This window comes from Conger conger, chromosome 5 (assembly GCF_963514075.1).
Source record: "Conger conger chromosome 5, fConCon1.1, whole genome shotgun sequence".
In the NCBI taxonomy this organism is placed as follows: domain Eukaryota; kingdom Metazoa; phylum Chordata; class Actinopteri; order Anguilliformes; family Congridae; genus Conger; species Conger conger.
The window spans coordinates 52,541,196-52,559,610 of NC_083764.1; the positions used below are offsets into that span (position 1 = coordinate 52,541,196).

Here is an 18,415-nt window from a genome sequence, read left to right on the forward strand (position 1 = left end):
GGCCACCAAGACGGGGGAGCATGGAGTAAAGCACAGAGCCACACAAAAACTATTTTCGTGAAAAGGGCACAGATGTGACAAATGTACCTTATGTACAGATGTGTACATTTCAGCATTTTGGCATAAATGCTAATAAATGGAAAACAAGCTTATTCGGCATCACCGCTGAATATCGCTGGAGATGTTTTACAGATGCCTGATCATGCTTAATGGCCTTTCCCTTTTTTCCATAGATGGACCCATCAGAGGACAACCTCTGAAGGTCTCGCATTATCAAATGATAGACCCACTGTTCCTTGCTTATAAGGGTCTTGTATCTTCAGTCATTTAGTAATGGATTCTGTCTCGATATCCAGAAACAAACAAGCACATAATCTCTTCACGGACAGATTCCTTGGAGAGTTGTGGGCTGTTAGCTCCCTAAGAATGCAGCAGAAATATCTACAGTGCATTCTTTTTAGAACAGACCATTTCTAAGGGGATTTACATGATAAAGTCTGGAGTAAAGTCATTATCTCTGTATTGTAGATCATGGGGAAAGTTCCCTTCCAGACCTTTAAAAAATCTATAAACACCAATTCAAAAAGGAAGTCTTTTTATTCTATAGGTATATAAATTTATTGAAACATTAAGTTCTCTAATAATAATACATTCTTGCATAATAATACTCGGCTAGCTTTGAAAATCCTTGTAATATTTTCAAGAAAGTAGACATACAACTAGATATACTTGAAAATGGGGATATGACTCTCCAAATATACAATTATAAAACATTAAAACAGGCTAATGGTAATGCCCGCATTTTCCAATGAAAAATAGGATAATTGGCTTCACACAAGGCATTGCTTAGGCAGCTTGTAATTCACCTGACTTTTATTTTGAGAAATGAGGTAAGCAGCCAGTCTGTTAATTATTTTGAACCAAGAACCCTTCAATAATGATTCATTGTTCAGCAGTAATCTAAATGCCATGCATTTATTTCAATTATGGGTGAAAGCAGTTGTGACTGTCAGCTTCATAATACTTTTATTCATGATGTTAATTTGTCCCACACCATGTGCTGATCTTATATATTGATAAGAAACAATGTTCATCTGAGATTAGGCAAAGATCTTCTGTGACAGATGGAGAACAAGCTTTTTTGGCATGACTGCTGAGACTGAAGCTAAAAAATACACTCACACTTGTGAGCAGAACAGTTAGAGCCCTATACACAAGACTTTTTAGAATCTTGAATATTCTCAGGCTATTTAACAATGCATTAAACAATGCATTACATTGTCTTTAATCACCCAATATGATTTCTTGTAGAACTTTTATGGCAGTCATATATGACAGATGAATAGTATACTATTAGACTCTTAGAAAACCATATTTTCTAAGAGTATTATTCAAGTGACCTAGAAAGAGTTTGTGGTTTCAAACTTAAAACTCAAAGTACATGTTTGGAATGACAAACATTTGTTTGTCTTTGCCAGTGTGTGCAGTTTCCAACCCAAATTTCTTAATGACAAAAAATAAATTCAAGGTTTTAAACTTGAGGCTACTACTTTAAATGATAAAAATGTTTTCATACACAGTCTCAATGGGAAGTCACTGGGGTATATTGAACAGCCTCAAATTTCAGTGGTTTCACCTTTTCCAAGTGAATACAAACTCATTCCATCATACATTGTTGGCTATTATTGAAACTATCTTAATATGAATCACATTTTATATATACAAACGTTGCAGGTTTGATTTCCGGGTAAGACATTGCTGTTGTATCCAATAACAAGTTAGGCCTACTGGAGATAAATAGTTTTAGGAACCGTACGAGTATGTAAGCCATGTCCACCCATGGGATGGGCAATTGATAAAGGCAAAAATGTTGCCTAAGTATGGCTGAATAAGTGTAATACTGAATAAGTATAATATTACTAGGGTGGCAAACACCATAAACTGCATTTCCACAGACAGAGTAGTTAAATAAAAAGCCATGGGAATTAAAGAACGCGTTTTGTTGCTGTTCTTCGAGCGCTTTTTCGTTTTGTCTTTGCAGTGTAACTTTTTATTTGATCTTTTGAAGTATTTACAATATAAAACAAGAGGCGCCTTTTCCTATATGATCGTCTACTCTGTATTATACGGTAGAAATGGGCAGGTCCTCGCTCACATGTGCGTTCAGACATAATTGACATGGCGGAATCTCCGTCAGAACGGTTTCTCAGTGGGCAGACAAGCTGGGGATTGCCAAAATCATAACTGGGGAAAAAGTGGAGGGCTGTTGTTCTTTGAAGATTATTTTTATTGCAGCAAGGTACGTAAAACAAGTTTTACATGTATATGTTCAACATAGCTGGACTTATTCAGTTATGTTGCCATAAAATGTGTCTTTTTTAAAGTTATGAACTAACTAAATTTTACTGTCTGGAGCGAGATGACGCCGGTAGACTGAAACTAGCTACCAACCTGCGAGCCAAGAGGAAAAAGGAAAACTTGGCTTTAGTGGAAAACGAAAGTTAGAACAACTTCTCAACATACAAACGGCTTGTAGTTGAATATTATAATCAACGTGAGAACGTATATTCGTTTCGAAGTCCCACTTTGATTTCTGGTAATTGTCTGTGCGGTGCGCAGAATTTCTGGCATTGAAAATAATTGTTTTTGTATTTTCGAGGAGGCATAAAAAAGTGCGCAGATAATTACTTTTTCAGACTGCTCTCAGTTTATATTTTTATTGTGAAAATGCACTTCTTTTAAATCAAGTTGGAACTTTGTAATCGCGTTTTAACTTTTAATTCGGGACTTCAGCTGTGGTATGATGGCAGCTGTTTTTTTTTTTGTTGAGAAAATTCGGGAATGGAGAATGCAGCGATTGTGATAGGCGTTATGAAATTGGCTCATATTTAATACTGACCTGTTCGATTAGCTCGGATTGAGGAAATCGTTTTAGAGAATACAAATACTCAGTGTATCGATGCAATGTAACAACTCCAAAATATTTCTGTGGGTAATTGATACAGAGTACAGATGTTTGATTTTTTTTTCTGACACAGCAGTTAGCCGAGTGCGATAATGTTAAACGGGGGTGTTTAAACTCCATCATGCCCTAGTGTTCCAGAGAGCCTGTGTCAAGTTGGCCAGATACCGATGAAAAGAACTACGTGTCTGTTGACTGTGGAAAGTGTTAAACTGTCCCCGCTCAAGTTTTATAGTGCGAGATCTAACTTTTAGAGCCCCCGGAACAAATGTAAATAGCATACTAGGCTATGCGTAGCGTTAGTCTTGACATTTTCCCCACGAAACACATCGATTCCCATTCGTAGCCTACAATTTTGTAAGATTTACTCTTCGTTTTCTCGTTGAAAGATAAATATAATTCGCTAAATATTATTATTTTTATTGCAGCAATGGTTACAGGCACGGGTGGTAGACTAGTTGGTGAAAATCAGTGTAGCCTAAAGCTTAAGAAACTTTTCCGGAGTTTGCCATTATGTTGTTCAGGTGTGAAAGAGACTTTTGTAATGGAATGCATAGCCCCGAGGTTTTTTCGAAGATTTTGCTTGGATCCAGGGGCCACATCGGAGAAAAAGAAACATCGCAGGCAGGAGAAATTCGATCCTAAATAAATGACGTCAGATGAAATACCACAGCGGGAAAGAGAAGAACGAAGCCTTAGCCTACTTTTGTAAATAAGTTCAATGTATTTTTTATGTTGGGTTGGTTTTTTCAGCATTGCAGTGAAAGATGACGGACATTATATTTTGATGTCGATGTTTTAAGCTGTGGAATGTTCATTGATGCGTAGGCTATGACATTTCTATACTACTATAGAAGGGTAGTACTTAATGCTTTTTTGTGAGTGATCCTTTTACTAGTAGTCGTATTTAAAAGTGCAATTTTGCGTGCGTAAAAGTCCCTTCCTTCCGGCGCATATACACTTCTTTGCAAATTACCATCTCACTGTCAGGGAGATCAAAAACTTCTTGGGCCTTTATCGAAATAAACTTGAAAAGAAAGCTGCATGTCAGATGTCACAAATACATCCAGACTGGTTTTCCTTAATTGCCCGTCTGTGTGTTGCTCTCTTACTGGTGCATACGTGTTTTTCTTTAGGCCTATGTTTCTGCAAGTTTTTTCAGTTTTATTAACCAGGCCGTTTCTCTGATCAGTGCTTGTCCGGAACAATTCTCGGTAATGTGGATCTAGATGCATTATTTGGTGACTATGCACGTTTCAAAGAGAGATCCCTCCTGGCTGAGGCTCCTGGTCTCCAGCTGGGAAGGGTCCAGTATACTCTAAAGTGGGTTGAGGTGGGGGTGGGTGGGAGCATGTGAACTACTGTGTAACTGAGCAGTGTAGAGTTGGACTTACAATGGGTTTTACCCAAGCTATCATCAGGAGTTAGAAAGAGCAGCTCCCATAACATCTAGTTGAGTTATTTATGTGGGGATAATTATGGCATGTAAAATCACTTTTTTTTTTTCTCCCTCTCTTGTTTTATGCACATGGACATTGCAGTGTGATTGAAACCTTTCTTGTGAGGATCCACCTACACACACACAATTACTCTCTTGTCACTCTCGTTTCATACTAGAAAAAAAAGCAAAAGCCAATACAGTTTTTGGCCCAAGGGCATATTCCGAGAGGTGAATTGGTCTCTGAGGTACACCTATAATTAAAGTGTCTGTCCCTGGCTGCTCCTGTAAGGAACATATGAAACTTTAATTGGACATAGCTTGTTGCAGGAGCATGCCTTAAGGGGCTATTTTCAGTTTGCAGATTATCTGAAAACCACCACATTTTCTCAGCATATTGTTTCCATAACATTCAACTTAGTTACAGTCCCTTAGCATAATTTCTCCCTCAGTTGTGCAGTTGCTGAATGATGCAAAGCCTGTTTTTAAATGGCAGACATCACTTTTTTCTGTTATTTGGCTCTGTTTTTATGACCATGTCTTCAGGAGAGTTGCATTTAAATCCAAATGTTACATATCATGACAGACAATGTCATGTTAGGTTACTGTGTAAAGAATATAGAGCAATGTGTTTGTTGAAGTGAAATCTGACCCCATCTTTTGAATAAGAGAGACTATTCTGAAAGGAATGCAGGCAATCAGCCAATGGCAAAATGTTGCCTGACGTTGAATGCGTTTTCCTTTGATTAAAATAGAGTTCCATGTCTCTAAGCAACAACAATAAAAATAGTTCTTGGGCAGGTACTGATTTCTCTCTGTTGGACAGATACCTAGAACACTGTGGTAGTGGCGTTTTGCCAGTGTCCTGGCAATGGCTCCCTGATATTGTGTTACTTTTCTCAAAACAACCATATTTCCATGTGCAGATTGTGGGATTCTTTTGAAAAAACGTTGATATGGTTGCACTTGCATGTGTTATTTAAGGAAATAGTCCGCAATTTCTTGCACTGTGACTGTTTTTGCACTAACAGAGAAATTATTTTTTTGCGGTGCCCACCCCTTGTTCCCTGCATCTTGTGTGAAAATGGGGATTTTGTCTTAATGGCTAAGTGCCTCACCTGTGAAATGGCTGTTTCCTGATTCCCTGGGGACGTCCTTTCTGATTGGCTGCAGTGCATGAGGTATTCTCTCCATGTGAGGACAAGGGTGTTTGCACCTGGTTTTTCCTGAGATTTCCTCATGAAATATGGGGCAGGGGTGGGGTTGTGTAGATTCCACGGGAGTGGCTACTTTCTTTGATGTGCAATGATGTTATCTGGAAAGCAATGCTAAAAATCTTTGGTGATTTTTCTAATTGCTGCCCAAAAAGCCAGTACCGTCAAGAACTGCTTTCCCCATCTGTCTTGATTGATGAGGGGTGGGAACAGAGGTCTTAGCTTGTCCACGTGCTTTCTGGGAAGTTTAAGTTTGAGCCTATTATTATTGTTGTTATTAAAGTATGAGGTAGTTAATCTAATTGTCAATACCCTGTAGGCAATCATTTTGGGTTGCTAAGGGAGGGCTAAAATACTTGTTGCATGTTTTTTTTTTTTTTTGGAATTCAGTCAGAGTTTATCCTTTGTACTTGGTTTTCCTGGCTCTAATGGTCTCTCTGTCTCTGTCCCTGAAGCAGGGATGTGTTCATTACCACAGTACAGAGGGGGAGAAAAAAACATTTAAACTTGAAAAGAACTTCCATATTTATGCCTATGTGGTCCTCTCTCATGCTACTGTTTTGGCCCGCCCCCCATAGCCTCCAGCCTGATTAAAGAAAGGACTGCAATAGCGTTTCATAAACACATTTCCTAATGATGTCTTTTCAAGGCTCACGGAGGGCCAGCCACGGGTGGGAACAAGGAGCGCCTTCTCAATGCTGTCGCCCCCTACTCCCCTCTTCACAACAAAGCAGAGTCAGAACCCTCGTCTGGCCCTGTCTGAATTCTGATGTGCGTGCTGGTGCAGGCTTGTGTTCATCAATGGAGTCTGGGGTAAATCTAGCTGCCATGTTACCCCCTGCTCCCTGTCTTCTCCCCTGCCCTTTCTCACACCCAAGGTTGGTTTTAAGGAGCTTACAGATTCCCCCCACAATATGAAGATGTGGCTCCTTTCAGCGATGACTTGTGAAAGAATGACCCTGTTTTAGCAAACAAAATTGGCACATTATTCCTCCTGAAAGTTTGCCTGAGTGAATAACAACCTGTTGAAATGAAGTGATTAAATGGTTTCAGTAAAAGTCACGAAAGCAACCTTTAATCTTGCTCATCTGCAACTGAAAATATATATTCTAGAACTTCTTTGTGGGCTAGACCACAGTGGAAGTACAAGCCATCTTATATTTTGGCAGGACACACCAAGTCCAACAAGTAATTATTCTTTTTTTATAGTGTGCCTAGTGCTACACACATTTCTATCAAATCTGAAAGATTTATAAAATGACAATGTATATTTCCTTCCAAGTGGACTGTGCCGCAGCACCTTATTGGGAGACGGCTAAGTACAGACTCTGGTAGGGGTAGGGATGAAGTGTGTTCAGTGTGCAAGGAAAAGAGAGTGAGGAAGGATGCGTTTGTGTCCGGGGTACAAATGGCATTCATAACCCGTCTGACCTTTGCACCTCCATCTTATCAGATCCCTTGAGCCCTTCACGGAACCTTAACCTTATTAGGAGCAGCTGGGCGTTAAGCATTCCTGGAGAAGTACTGCAGGAATTATGGGAGAAAAAACCTTCTGCTAGTGTGGCTTTCTGAAAGGGCAGAGAAAGAAATGCCTGAAATATATGAGAGGAGGAATTCTCTGCAGGGCATTTAATAGGAAATGGGATTCTCTGCTTATGTTGTCACTTTCCAACCCACAGACCTCCTCCCAGTTCACACTAAACTAGACCTGTGTTTAAAGTGGCATAACAATGTGACTGCATTTTATATATGTTTACAGAATATTATATAAGCCTACTTTTAAGCATAAACCAATGTTTTTGAACAAGTAGGTTGTTGGCCTGTGTTTTCCCTGTGCATTTGTACTTTTATGTAGTAATTAGCTCAGTCTCTGAAACGTTGTTTAAGTTCTTGCAAAGAGTTAAGATTTCAAATGAACGGATCAAATGTTGACTCTGGAACATTCAGCAGGGTCTTGGGGATTGACGTCATTTCTGTGTTTAAAATAGCCCTGGTTCTGAATTCCATTTTAGCTGGAGGTTTTCTGTGATGTATGCTAATCGTAGTGCAGTGCAGACTTGCAATGTTTGACCATGTCTGGCCCAGAAGGCTGGAGCTCCTGAAAGCTATCTCTGGTGATTAAACTACTGGAAAGCACAGCAGTAAAGGTTTCCCTTGAGAACCGCCACAGAAGCAGCCTTATCTCCTATTTTTTTGTGGTCATATTAAAACGAAATTCCTAATCCTAATATTGTTCCTTGCAAGACACACAGTGCTACTACCTCTGCAAAGGTCTCTCCAAATATTCACATCTGTGTGCCAAGACATCCTGCAAGAAGGTGTTCCATGTTTGCTCGGCGTGTAACTGCAATGTTTGCTTGTTGTTGGGTGTTTTCTGTGTTCTCGTTCGAATGATAGCAGTTGATTAAAGCATGATAAAAGAGCCCTTTCAACCTTTAACCCCCTCCCCCCTTCCAACCGGGGCCGACACAATCCCTCGTCTGGCGACCACTGGGAAACGGCAGGGGTGTAAAAGAAAGACTGGAGCCACGTAACAGCAAGGCTCCACGTTTGTGGTCGCCTCTCTGAATTCTGCCTCTGGGGAAGAGATACCTGGGCGGAGATAAAGGAATGCCTGCAGGCATCCGGCCTCAGCCTTTTCACAAACTATTGACCTGCAGTCGCGAAAAAGGCCCCGTTAATGTATTCATTGTACCACGGCGCATCGTCATGTGGGGGGCTGGCGGGGGGGTCAGTATTTGGTCAGGTGGCCTCTGAAAAACACAGGCGCTCTCATTAGCATGCGCAGCGCGAAACAGGAAGAGGGGAAAAAACGCCGGCTGCCACTCGACAAATGGAAAGTTCTGACGCTCGCTCCGCTAGTTAATGGCCCTTTTTATTTCTTTGGGTGGGACAATTTTAGCCCTGACTGCAGGCATGCATGTGGAATGAACCCCCAGAGAAGGGGGCACAGCACTGGGCGTGAGAGGAAGTGTTTACTTTCATGTAAAGTTCCCTTCTTTATTGCTTACCCCCCCCACCCATCGCCCCTTTCTGGTGATTTAAATACTTAAATATCTTAAGGCCGTCTCACCGTGTCAAGTCCTGGTGGGCTCTTTGCTGCCCCCTAATGGTGAAGACTCCTCGTCCGTTGGCAGTGACAGGAATGCAGTCATGCATACCTTGTCATCACAGCCTTTCTCATCAGCAGCTTCCTGTTTTTCCTTCTCCCCTGCTCTTTGCCTTGAAAGTGGACCTCCCACAAATCATTAAGCTCCGACACCCTGGCCCCCCCCACCTCCCCCCTCCCGCCCTGTGTGTGAAATCTCGGGGCCTGGATGAGGAATTTGACCCGGTGACCCCTTTGGAAGCGGGTGGGGGGGGGGTTCATTCTCCACACAGAAATGTGTTTTACCGCTTGGCGTTTGTGGTTAAATCATGTTATTCTTTAGCATTTGAAACGCTGATCTCTCTCTCGGCGTCTGTGGCATTTCTAATGTGAATAAAGTACACACTCGGGTCATGGGAAAGGTAGAACTGCCCCAAGAGAAGGGAAAGGATAAAGCAATGAATCCCAACTGATTTTTTTTTTTGGTAGTTCAGTGTGCTGTGGTGTATACAGTGTAACTATTTTCAGTGCATCCATTGAGGCTATTAAAGGGACCTTTGGCCAAATAACTTGCATGGTCCTGCAGCGGTTTTTTATTTATTCTTCTACTAAGGAGGAAGAAATAACTGAAAACGCAGGTGATATTTACACTCTGGGGACTCTGTTTTAATGGGCTATGTTTCTGATGCAAAACTTTATTGTATGATATGCTTCATGTTTTGTCTATTTTTGTTTGCAAACACAGATTTGTGTCGCATCTCTGTGTGGGCAGCATCAATTGTACAGCAGTTTGGATAACCCTTGCAGCCACATAACTGTTGCTTTCTACTTGTGAGATTTTGGAATAAACGGCGCAGAAAATAATGAAGATTATATGCTCTGTTATGCCACAACTCTGGACCTTCAAAATAGAGCCCTGTGTAGTTACAGAGGACCATTTCTCGATTTTGGAAGACGTTGTTTACAGTCATAGCAGAAAGAGTCCAGGAACCCCTCAGCCTCCAGCAGCACCCCCTTTCAGCTCTTTGTTATTCACAGAAAAAGGCCAAAACGGCAGCAATGACAGAGTACATTTGAGATGAGTTCGCTCAAACAACAACAACAACAAAAAATAAATGTATATACACTCATTGAGCACTTTACTGGGACTTGTTTTTTAGACTTAAGTCTTCTGCTACTGTAGCCTATCCACTTAGAGGTTGTGTGTTCAAAGATGTTCTTCTGCATACCACTGGTGTAATGCATAGTTATTTGCGTTACTGTCACCTTCCTGTCAGCTTCCACCAGTCTGGTCCTTCTCCACTGACCTCTCTCATTAACAACATGTTTCTGCCCGCAGAACTGCTGCTCACTGGAATTCTTTTTTTTTTTTGCACCATTCTCTGCAAACTCTAGAGACTGTTGTGCATGAAAATCCCAGGAGATCAGCAGTTTCTGAGATACTCAAATCACCCTGTCTGGCACCAACAAACATGCCACGTCCAAATGACTGAGATTACATTTTTCCGCCATTCTGATGGTTGATGTGAACATTAACTGAAGCTCCTAACCTGTATCTGCATGATTTTATGCATTGCACTGCTGCCACACGATTGGCTAATTAGACAATCGCATGAATAAGTAGGTGTACAGGCGTTCATAATAAAGTGCTCAGTGAGTGCATATAGATTTCAGGAAAAATGTTTTGCCCCCTTTTGCTCAATTTGTATTTCATGCACCTGTTAGTGAAAAGCAAAAAAAAAAAACTTTTGTCTCGACCACTCTGCAGGCAGCAAATGTTGTTCTATGAAATGAAACCGAAGACGGGTAGCCCATAGTCCGGCGGGGGCTTTGGGGTTCTGTTGTGTGGGGGTGGCCTCAGTCGGACAGAGAGGGAGAGAGAGAGAGAGAGGGCTTGTGTTTGCGGTCTCCTAACTTTCCCCTGAGTGACCCCAAGAGGAGGGGCTGGCTCTGTTTAAAGGCTTTGTGTGCAGCCAGGAGGAAGTCGTTATGTTTGTTTAAACTGAGCTGCCCTCTTTGACGGCGTGCAGCCATGTGGGACAATTTAGCGGGAACGGGCTAGCGGGGTTCCCGATCCGAAGATCGCACCCGACAATTTGCTTATGGTGGGCTGCGACCATCCGAACTAGAATCGCGCCGCTCCAGAAACCTCGGGCGGATTCACTGGTATGTCAGGCAGAGTCTAGCAGCAGAAAAAGCGACGGTCGGTGTAGATGACTTGTGAATATAATATTGTTTGCTGACGAGAACGGGCTGTCCGCATCTCTAAGCTACAGGAATGGAGTGCCTGAATGCTTGCTCTTTTTGGTTTGTTTTGGAGCCCAATTGCTTAATTTCCTTCATTGATCGGATAAAGAGTATCTCATTTCCAGGGCCTAAATTGGCTGCTGCAGCAGAAGACCCCTCAAAAGCATTCAGATACTTCAGCCCTTTCAGGACCTGGGTTTGACACCCCTGTCTGACGCTTTTCAGTCCTGGAACTGAAAACCCAAAGGTCTCTGCTTCCAACACAGTTGTTTTTGATGGAATTAGCCTTTTTAACCCGTTATTTTGGAAGGGATTTACACTGTGCTCTGTACCTCCACCTGAATTGCCTTCTGGGATTTGGTGGCTGTGGGTGTGAGGACAAGAGCCATTTCCCAGAGCTGCTTCTGACCAATGACTGTTCACATGGACACTGAGTGGGGAAAAGCTAAGTGTTGCCTGAATAGAGCCTAGGCAAACACTCGGAATGGCACATCAATAGCCTGCCGAGATGTCAACAAAGGGTTAAATGCCTGACCTTTTCATCAGCGTAGGACACACATTCCTGAGCCGAGGGTTGCACCACAATCACAAAGGGGTGAACCTTTGTTGCAGTTACAGCTAATATCACCGTCACCGATTAACATTCCTTTGAAGATTTTTCAATGGAAGAAAAATTAGGACATTGAAAACTGTTTGTCTTACCTAACTTGTGATAAGGCCAAGTTTTGATTGAACTAAAGACCTTTTATCTCATTATCTAATGCAACCTCTTGCCCGATTGGCCAGGTGAAGATTTGGGGCAAATTTGTTATTCAGTTCTTTCAAATATCCATTTATCATCACATAAGGGAGAAAAAGGTTATAAGGTGGGACCTACATTGGCTACTGAGACTACTAACCAATTCTGAAATGTTGGTACAATCTGTAGACTCTTGACCAATACACCGTGACATATTCAATGGGTAAGTCTGTCATGTTCCCACAAATATGAACTTCTTTTGCATTGTCCCTGTGAAATAAGTGACTTAAATAACACTGAGGTGAACAGACTGGATGGTGTGAATAAAAATACTACCTCCCTTGTCATTATGGTTAGTGTGGTGACTGTGTATTACAGTTTATGGATCTTCAGTGATCAGAGTGACATAGACAGTTCTGCATTTCTTGCTTACTTCAATCCTTAACAACAGAATTCAGGATTTGTTTCACACGCCATTCTCAGTAGAGAACTTGAGTTTGTGTACATTGCTCATGTTAAATGGTCAGCTTTGGGGAGAATGATAAAACGGTGCTTTTCCTGAGTAGCATAACATCCATTTCATGCCTTTTCCTTCTGTCTGCGCATTTGTTCTGCAGGACCGTGGGTGCATATCCCGGTTAGTACTTTGCCGTTTCTTCGAGCAAGGTACTTCACCTCAGTTGCTCCTGCGAAAGTCCAGTCGCAGCGGGGCTGCAGGATGTTTAGCGCTACTTACATTTATAAGCTGATTTAAGCTGCCGAGTATAAAGGGGTTCCTTTAATGGACTGTTCACCTTTTGTGATGGTTCATTTCCTTTAAGACATGATGGGACATGTAGTTTGTGATTGAAGCAATTGGTTCTCCAAGCGCCCGTTTCCTCATATGAACCTTAACGGTCTGGAGTGAGGCGAGGCACATTTGTTCCCTCTTTATACGTAGCGCCATAACTTGAAAGTGCTTTGAAAGCGAGTGACAAATGGATCAGACTGGATTAAGCATTAGCCTGTTTCTGCCCCCCCCCACCCCCCCCAAAAAAACCCCTCTCTTCCAAAGATATTTTTCTCTCTTTCTATCCTTTGTATCTTTGTTTTGAATTATTGAATGTATTATCCTAGTTTTTTCAAGATGCTCATTCTGGAATTTTCCAAGAGCGGTAGTATCAAAGGGGCTGTTTATTGAAGTCACAGTTTTGAGAACACCCACAATCTGGGCTTTGAGGTAAACTGAACAATGGCAGGCAGCTGTTGATTGGTTGTTGAGTGTGAGGGTGTGTGTGGCTGGAGTCTGGGAGAAGGGAAGTGAATAAACTGCGTGTGCGTCCTTTTCCTTCTGCAAGGCAAAACCTCTTTCTTCAGGGCCCCCTAGGGCACTGAAGCATTGAGAAAGTCCGAGCTGAGTTTCTTTTTGCTTAGTTTTAGGCAATTCCATTTAAAAAGGATATTTACCATATTTAACAGACCTAGAGCGAACAAGGAAGAAACCAGAATGACACGGATGACTTGCATGCGCTGACTCTGCCTCGGGAGAGTTGTAACCCTTACACCCTCTCTCTTCAGCTTTCATGTGGAGTCGGATGTTATGGATGGTGAGCGGATGCTATAGTATCCTAAAGTGGATGTCAGGGACTCTTTCATCCTGATGTCTGCCTTCCTCATTGCATTCTTTACTCCTTTAGTTGGCCTGTAGTGCAGAAAGTAAGTTGATGGAGAAGCTGTATCACTCAGGTCCAGACTTAAGGAGAGCTTTTTGGGATAGGCTATAGTTGCCATTTTGACAGCGGCATCTAATGTGAACCGGCTCTGTTTGGATTTTGATATTGGTCCTTGAAAATCCTCTGTGGCTAAAGATGCTGGAAGGGAGCCATAGGTTGACCAGCGGCAGTTGAGCTCAAGGGGACAAGGAATGGAGCATGGGCCAAATTAAAGGAAAACAAAAGAGGAGGAGATTTCTGGAAGTAAAGCCATAGGTATGCAGCAAGCGATTTTCATATGCTTGGGGGAGCTTGGCTGCTTCATATGAAGCCGATCCTTTGCGTAATGGTCAGAAAAGGGAATGCATTGACCGATGGATGTGTCCCATTAGCGTTAAGATACAGTCTCTTTTTAAGTGTATTTTTAGGCCTCAATGGCTCTTTGTTGTTAATGAATGGATGAAGTCACCAACAGCAGATGCCAGCTAGACTGGGAATTCAGTGATCTTCTCACAGGATTGTAGTAAAGGTACTTATGGTTAAACCCAGTTGTGGCTACTGTTGTGGGCCCTGGTCATAGTTGGCTAAAGACATAACCAAGGATTCAACTTGGACTCACTTACTTACTGAGCCACCCTGGAGCCCTAAATGACATTGTCTTTTCAGGGCACCCAGACCGGTCAGCATATTCTTTTAAAGGACATCGTAAAGTGGCAATGTTTGTAGTGCGGGCAGCTTGGCCTTTATTACACAACACGACCACTGCGCCCCATGCTGTTCATGCGTATGTGTTCTCTGGGAGGAGCGCTAGCAGAAGCCTGGCCTCCCTCCTCCGGGAGCCTGAAGGGGTCCCCTCTCTCAGCAGCCTGTGCAGTGGCTACGTGGCAGTCACGGATCTGTCCCTGGCTCACAGTGGGTTTCCTGCCTCTGGCCCCTCGCCCGGTCTGGCTCCAGATGCTTGGATGGGACTTTTGGCGATGTCACTGCGCTTCCAACACCACCGCCCGCTGCTCCTGGCTCCAGCTGAAGTCGGGGGGGCCGAGGAGGGGGTTGGGAGGGCGTGGGGTCGGAGCGCTGATGTGTCGTGGCGTGACCTCGGCGTTCACCTCTCCCCTCCTGTTCATTTTTTAAGAAAAAGGCTCTTGCTGTTACTGTGGAGGCTACAGACTTTGGGAACACGTAGGAAAAAGTCATTTTGCTGCGCGTTCCCATGCTTTCATTGTGTTATATGAGCTGGCGGGGCAGGGACCGAGGTGGTCCAGGATTAACCAGAGAGGACGTTCATGGGAACTGCACAGACTGTACGTTTGGAAGAACTCGGGGAACATTTTCTTTTTTTAAATTTATCTTAACGGTAGCTTTGAAAGGAATTCAGGCAGGAATTGGCAGCGAAACCAAACTTTCTTTCGAATAACAGTCTGGTAATGGGTCGAAGACTCAACTCAGAACCTCTGGTACGAATAAATCTCGAATCTCCGTTTTCTGTAATGGTTCACGTGATGCGCGGATGCTGAGAGGAGCTAATCAAAGGTTCATTGAGTGCATGTGCGCCGGGCACAAGCCCATTGTGTGTGAGGCCGGAATTCCTAATTTAAGCCTGCAATCTGAGCTGCTTGCTCTGAACTTAGAGAGGGCAGAACCCTTTGATTGCTGATGTCCTCTGTGCTGTCCCTGCTTGCTATATCAGCTAGATTCAGTGTAGTGCTTTGTTCAGCCTCTGGTCTGAGGCTTCTTCTCTGTCTTCGGTGACAGGACCGACCCAAAGTGACTGCACTTTTAGCCACACTTTTATTGGCTGTAAATGAGTAACGCTGCCCCGCACCCCCTCCCCCCCCCCCCCCTCCCATTTTTTTTATCCGTCTTGTTCGTGGGACTCTAGAGGTTGTTTTCACTCCGTTGTACGGAAAGCCAGTTTTGGTACAGAAATAAGTGGTCCCAGCTCAAGCTGGCGAAGGTTTTTGGAGCAGTGCCATGCGGAGAGCACAATGGCTCTGCCCGCAGTCTTCCTGCCAACTTCTTTCCGACCAGAGTCTACAGCTCCCAGGCTTGAAATGTTTTGTTTGAGGGAATTGCATTGTTCACTGGTTCCACCGTTGCTTAATTTTCATATAATGGTAGTGAGCATGCTTCTGCAGGGATTTAAAGAGAGCACATTTTTGGTTTTTGGAAGGCAGCGATGACTGGCATCTTCTCCCAAATTGTAAAAAAATAGCTCTTTTGCCTGTGGGTTTGGCTTAAAGCGGGCCCGGGCCCTTCCCCTCCTGGGCCAAGAACCAGCCAATTGTGGCCCTGCCTCTCCGATTACTTTGTGAGGGTCAATTGGGCCCCTCGATAAGGACCGGAGCTCTCATTAGCCTGGGCACTGAGCTGAAGTTTCTATAACGGTGCCCAGTGGAAGGGGGGCATGGGTTTAGGAAGGTTGGTGGATTATACCAAAGTGCCGGAGAAATTGCCATTCAGCTTGACGGGAGCTGTCGCTGTCCATGGATTTGACCAGTGGATGCCATCCTAGGTAAGCATTATCCTGACAAAGAAACGTGTAGGAACCTGCGAACAAAGCAGTCAGGAGGAATTAAAAATGTATTGCTGATCTAGGGAACAATGGCATTTGGCCCATTGATAATTGAGATACAGTAGAATCGCGTAACATCCCTGGACAATGAATGCCGTTGTCCACCCTCTTCCAATGGGAAGGGGCGGTGCAGGTGTTCTCAAGATGTTGCCATGGCGAGCCAAGAATTCAACCCTCCCGGTTTAACCAATTGCGAGTTAGGAAAATTCCAGCTGTCTCTGGGGTTACCTTTCGCATTAATGGAGAGTATTTGTTGCACCCGATGCGTCATCTCAGCACGCGAGGACCTCTATACTTACACCCGGACTGAAACCACGTTGCCTGGTGCGTTTCAGAAGGGGTTTATTTGTGGCTCATCTTTTAGGAATTCCACCATGGCAACTAATACCTGCGGAGGCCACTGGTGATGATTGGGGCCAGTCTACGCCCATGGTGCCGAGCTGGCCTGACCTCTATAGAACATCTTGCGCACAGGGGAGTATCGTCTTACCCGGGCGTTTGGGAAATATGCAAACGGCAGCTTAAGGGAGAGGTCGGCCTGCGCAGACTCAGACCTGAACAAAGGCCTTGTTGGAGAAAGTTTGAAGGGAAGTAAAAAAAAAAATCTGGGGCTTCTGAATGACGTATTGTAGGCAGAACCTCTCCCCTCCGCACTGAGCACAGAGACCCAGTGTGCCGACCGTCTGCTGGCCAGCTCCTGAAGGGGGGTAGTTGTTTCCTCGCGTATCTCTCGCTGCGATTGCTGCTTGCTGACAAGGGGGCCCACAGCAGTTCTCATTTGGGAACTCTTAGTCCACTGCATTTCCGGCAGATCCAATTGGGTTCGTTGCTATGCGGCTATCCAAATTTTACTCCGCCCCCGGGCCCTCTCTCACACAAAACGTGTGGCCTTCGAGTCCAGCTCTTGAATGCTTGTTTAATTTCTATGTCCTTTATTCTCACATCCACTCGACAAAAAACTTGCATGTGACAGAGACTTCTCAAATTGAATTGCTGACTCTTGTCTGCAATAAGAATTGTCAGAGGCGGTATCATGTTTGACGCTCATTACACAGCAATGAACTTTCATCCTGTGAATCTATTTTTCCTTCTTCTGAACGGATGTCTTCAACAATTATGTATTTGACATGTCTGTCGAGGAAACTTCCCTGCTGTGTTTTGTCGCAAATTCAAGAAGTGCAGCAATAAACGTGATTCTGTGTGTCATCATTTGGGCTCTGCTCTGCATGACTGAGATGTTGTTAAACGGAAGCGAGACACAAGGGAGAGTGCACGTGATTGAGATCTGGCGTAGCTTGCTACCAGTCTTGTCATTTTCCTAATTGAATCCCGCAAACCATTGCTCGTCAAATCAGGCCATCATTCATTTTAACAACGAGGGCGCCATTAAGTTAATGCTCCTTATTTTTGCTGAGCGGCCAGTCGAGTTGTGTGGAAAAATGGAAAAAACTACAAGAGCTGAATATTTTCCCCACAATAGGATGCATTCGCTGCACTCTCATCGTGGGGTACATCATATAGGGAAAAAATCTGAGCTTTTCGTGTCCTCACGTCCTCGCGTCTGGAGCACAGCTGAAATTGTGCTAATAAAAATGATGTGAATTTTGTTTTGTCTACAGATCTTGTGATAATGCTCAGAAGCTCCCTCTCCCTCCCTCAGGTTTTTTAGCGTGTCATTGACCGGATTTCACGGGGTTCTCCGATGGTGAAGGCAACAAAGGCGCTTGATTCCCAAGTATCCATTTTCATCGCTCAGCTAGCTCACGCTACCTTAGAGGGGTAACTCTGTAGGGGAATGAACATGCTATAGACTATAATACTTCCTGTATTTATAACTCAGTCTCGCAAGGGCTACTGACTCGCTGGAGGTTTCTCCGAAAAAACGTTTTAATGTTCCGATGAGACGTGCATGTCTCAGGAAAACGGTTAATTGTTTTCAGAGAACAGCCGTAGGAGCGGTGGAAAATGGGCTTAGTCTCGGCTGCAGCTGAAACGTGGGGGGAGAGGAGAGATGTTTACCAGAGAGACAGAATCTCAGAACCAGCCTGTTGCCAAGGCACTGGCGGCTGTGTTCGAGACGACGAGGAAGGTTTAAAAAATGCTGTTTTGCTCAAGTGCTGCTCCCCCAGCCTCCTGGCAGTCCCTCCCAGGCTGAAGCCCCTCGGATCAAGGTATTTCACTCTGCCAGTGTGGACTCAGCAGAGAAGCTGCCCTTCTGAGATATAAAAGTGCACCGTGCCATTTTTTGATTATAGAAAAGTGACCACACCTTTTCCAAATGTTATCTCACTGATAAAATGTGAGTATTTATTACATTTCACGACCTAGTGTCGTTGACCCCAATCTCAAAAACAATATTCAGGTCATTTTGCTATGCTATGGAAATGTGACGCCAGTCCCTTGAACCTTGTTTATAATTTTGATGATTTTTCCATAAGGGGGGGATCCCTTCCCAACACCAGTA

The 18,415-nt window shown here is 43.7% G+C and overlaps 1 protein-coding gene across 3 annotated transcripts in view; it reads left to right on the forward strand.

Moving 5' to 3' along the window:
- The first annotated feature begins 2,192 nt into the window (after positions 1-2,192).
- The window catches only part of fndc3ba (fibronectin type III domain containing 3Ba), a 150,182-nt gene continuing 133,959 nt past the window's right edge, over positions 2,193-18,415 (forward strand). For 2 of the 3 annotated variants that reach the window (XM_061243134.1, XM_061243136.1), the window contains exon 1: positions 2,193-2,299. The gene's annotated coding sequence lies outside the window, so the exon portion shown is untranslated. The remainder of the gene's footprint in view (positions 2,300-18,415) is intronic. The other variant, XM_061243135.1, reaches the window with a different exon arrangement.